The sequence below is a fragment of the Sinocyclocheilus rhinocerous genome, unplaced genomic scaffold (genome assembly GCF_001515625.1).
Source record: "Sinocyclocheilus rhinocerous isolate Xijiao unplaced genomic scaffold, SAMN03320098_v1.1 scaffold90, whole genome shotgun sequence".
NCBI lineage: Eukaryota > Metazoa > Chordata > Actinopteri > Cypriniformes > Cyprinidae > Sinocyclocheilus > Sinocyclocheilus rhinocerous.
The window spans coordinates 598,063-602,572 of record NW_015657969.1 but is presented as its reverse complement, the minus strand read 5'-3'; positions in this window follow the sequence as shown (position 1 = coordinate 602,572).

The following is a 4,510-nucleotide window of genomic DNA, read 5'->3' as shown; positions in this document are numbered from 1 at the left end:
TGAATCGACTCCAAATTAGCTGGACCGTCTGTGGGTGAAGCCTCCACTCTCCTCGGAGCGAGACCTGACATGAGAGGGAGTCCGCTACACGGTTGAGGTTGCCCGGAATGTGAGTGGCACGCAAGGACTTGAGTTTCTGCTGGCTCCACAATAAGGGATGGCGGGCAAGTTGTGACATACGACAGGAGCGAACACCACCCTGGTGGTTGATATAGGCCACCGTCGCAATGTTGTTCGTCCAGACCAACGCGTGCTTGCCCTGAATCAATGGCCGGAACCTCCTCAAGGCCAAAAGTACTGTCAACAACTCTAGGCAATTGATATGCCAATGCAGCCGGGGGCCTGTCCAGACCCCGGAAGCCGCACACCCGTTGCACACGGCACCCCAGCCTGTCTTGGAAGCATCTGTTATTACAACAATGCGTTTTGACACCTTTTCTAAGGGTACCCCTGCCCGTAGAAAGGAGATGTCCTGCCAAGGGCTGAAATTACGGCGACACTCTGGTGTGATTCTCACACAATGTGTGCCCTGGCGCCATGCCCATCTCGGGACTTGGGTATGAAGCCAATGCTGAAGCGGTCTCATATGTATCAATCCTAGCGGCGTCCCCGCAGCTGAGGATGCCATATGCCCCAGGAGCCTCTGAAAATGTTTGAGAGGGACTGCTGTCTTGCACTTGAGAGTCCTCAGGCAGTTCAGCACTGACTGGGCACGAACCTCTGAGAGGTGTGCTGTCATAGTGACCGAGTCCAGCTCCACACCAAGAAAAGAGATCCTCTGTACCGTGGAGAGTTTGCTCTTTTCCCAGTTGACCTGAAGCCCCAGGCGAGCTAAGTGGTCGAGGACCATGTTTCTGTGTTCGCACACCAAATCTCGCGAGTGAGCAAGAATAAGCCAGTCGTTGAGACAGTTGAGAATGCGAATGACCACCTCCCTGAGAGGGGCAAGGGCGGCCTCCGCGACTTTGGTAAAGACCGAAGGTAAGAACCTTGTACTGATATGCCTGACCTTCAAAGGCAAACCGTAGAAACGGCCTGTGTCTTGGAAGGATCGAGACATGAAAGTACGCATCCTTCAAGTCTATTGCCGCAAACCAATCCTGATACCTGACACATGTTAACATGTGTTTGAGGGTAAGCATTCTGAATGGAAGCTTGTGAAGGGCCCGGTTCAGAACCCTCAGGTCCAAGATTGGCCTGAGCCCCCCCACACCTTTCTTGGGTACAATGAAGTAGGGGGCTGTAAAACCCCCTCTTCATCTTGGCTGGGGGAACAGGCTCTATCGCACCCTTCGAGAGAAGGGTAACGATCGCCGCTCGAAGAACAGCAGCATCCTCGCCTCTCACAGAGGTGAAGAGAATGACACTGAACTTTGGCGGGCGCCAGGCGAACTGAATCGCATAGCCGAGCTGAACGGTCCTGAGGAGCCATCTTGAAGGTCTGGGTAGCTGTAACCAAGCATCCAGAAACCTCACCAACGGTCTCAGTGGAATTACGTTTGACGTACCTAGGGCAGGGTTCCTGCTGCTTTGTGGGACAAAAGGAACAGCAGCAGAGAATACGGGATCCTTCAGGGCGCTGTGCGTTTTGTCCGCCAGGTCTGACAAAGAGACCACCCACGGATGTTGGAACCTGGGTTCACTGGCATGCGTTGGAATGGCTCAATGGTTGACTTGCTGCAACAGAGCGTGAGGAGGCAAGGGGATTATGTCCGAACAGGCTCTGTTGTGAAATTTCAGCATCAGCAATGTGACCCAGGAAAGGAGGAAATTACTCTTTTATTGTCATTTTGGTGTCATTTGGTGTCATTTTATTGACCATTTGGTGGCTGTCTGCCAAGTGGCAGACAGTCGGAGTGATGCAGCATCCACCTCCCATCCCCCCGTCGGAAGAAAAATAGCTCTCAAAGATCACCGCTGAAGCACCCAGGGGTACTCTCACTACACTTAGCTGTGCGTAGAGAGGGAGAGACCGCTGTCTGTGCCGTAGATCCAACGACAAGAAGATCGAGAGGTGAATGAGTGCTGCAATTCTCACAAAGAGACGCTGCATCAGCTCCGAAGAACAGAACGAATGAGCTAATGCCATGCTGGCCTATTTATACCCGGATATCCTGGGCGTGGCCAGCTATGCAAATTTTACTCACCAATTGTCATTGGCCTTTTCTCAAAGTGCGACCCCTAGTGTCGGACTTCGACACAACGTTGAAGTGACTGACTGAACGAGAACTATGGTTACCATGGTAAACCTTATTGTACAAGAGTATGCATCGGTTTTATTTTAAAGGTACTGAGCAGGGAGCCAAGAATGCAATGTTTCTCTGGAATCACTGTATTACCCGTCCATATAATGTGGGTAAATGTTAAACGTGTTTAAATGTGCAGGAGCTTGGGTATGTAGGGCATTACATTAAACATGCATGTGTGGAGAAGCACAAAGACACGTGTTTCTCTCACTGAGAGCATGTATATCCACCTCCTCTCCCACCCTCCACCTTCTTCATGGATTTCAGAATACATTACATGCGTGTCAGTGCAGAATGAAGGGTGAAAAATGACACAGCTTTGAGGGTGGCTGGCCTGGGCTGCCAAACTAAACACACATAGGACAGAAACTCTGTATTCAGTTAGAAGTGGAGAGACAGTTGTGGTGACTGTCAGGGATTCTGCAACCATAGCTGCTGCCGTGCCGGTCCATCAGAGCAAGGAGAGTTCTCGTCATTCCCTAACACAGATTTCCAAGCCCCACAGGTGATGCTGTACATGCATAAACTACTGAATAGTTCATCAGCGAGCTGCAGCTCAACACTGGCCCCTATGGGCTGATGAAAGTATAGCACCATATATTCCCATTATGTTTTCCTATACACTCTGTGTTAGTCTCTGTGTGTGTGTGTGTGTGTGTGTGTGTGTACATTAAACCATATATGTTCTCTCTTTTCTCTCTAAAATAACAAAACACATTGAGTTAAATGAACATTAAGTGATTTTCCACCACTACTAGCAAAAAAATTAAAGGGTTCATATGATGTTGCTAAAAAGAACATTATTTTGTGTATTTGGTGTAATGAAATGTGTTTATGTGGTTTAAAGTTCAAAAAACACATTATTTTCCACATACTGTACAATATTGTTCCTCCTCTATACCCCGCCTTTCTGATGGGCGGCTTTATGCAAATCTTCCCACATCGTGATGTAGGTATGTGGGGGCGTGTTAGAACGAGCCGTTTTAGGTAGGCGTGGCTGACTCTTAACTTTTATAAAGAATATCTCTTTGGATTTGAGACTTTAGTCTTTGCAACTTTACAGATCTTCTTTATGCACCAAGAGCTTGTAACACTCCAAAGAGAAAGGAAAAATTTAAATCGCATCATATGACCCCTTTAAGATGAAAAGCTAATGATTGCTTCCAAACAGGTTTCCTGAACACTTTCCCGCCTTCAGGATATATAGTCACGCCCCCATACTCACTCCATTGGACAATATTTGCAGGAAACTGCATTATGATCTGCTAACGTGTAAAAACTGCTGTCAGATTGTCTTTTCTGCTTTTTAGAGTTATTGGCTGTGACATAGAATATGTGTGATTTACCAGGACACCTATTTCAGAGATATCCGTCAGGCAGTATGGATATTTTATGCTTGGAATTTAAAACAATCCCTTACAGCAGCTTTATTTGGGCTGCTCACAGTAAAGCATATGTTTTCGGTCTAATACTGACACCTTCTGGTAATATATTTCAATTGCACGACCACAGAATGCTTCTGTTTGTCCAGCGTCTCTGACAACAAATAACTCCATTCTCAGTAGGTTAAAAGTAAACTATCTTTATACCTGGGCGGGGCGGGGGGGGGGATACTTATTATGACTACAAATTTTCGATTATTCCACATGTCTGAACAAAACACTTTTTCCTCGTTCTTGACTTATTCCAAGTAATTCACATGACACGAGGAAGTCAAACTCACCTGTGGGGAAACAAACACACACTCTCTCACCCCATCGTACTGTTTTGTGATAGTGCCTTCAGTCAAAGTGTATGTTACCCAAGTTCAATTGTCTGTGCTCGTACATGTGGACTTATATCTGTTAAAAACAAAAATACATTACGCTATACGCACATATAGTCGCACACAAAGATAACAACAACAACAACAATAAAGCTTTTTCAAATATAACTTCTTCAGTTGGCGTATTTATGTGAACAGAAACAATTCCAGGTTAAAACAGGTAAACCTGTAAACACATAAATCTGTTCCAATGTTGATAAAACTGCCGGGAGCTAGTAATTTGCATAAACACACCAAATATAAGAGCTTACACACCCTGTTGAAAAAACCAGCATATGCTGGTTAGGTATGTTTTGACGCTGGGATGCTGGTTTAAGCTGGTCCTTTGCTGGTTTATGTTGGTCCTTTGCTGGTTTAAACTGGTCCTTTGCTGGTTTAAGCTGGTCCTTTGCTGGTCCTTTGCTGGTTTATGGTGGGCCTTTTGCTGGTTTATGCTGGT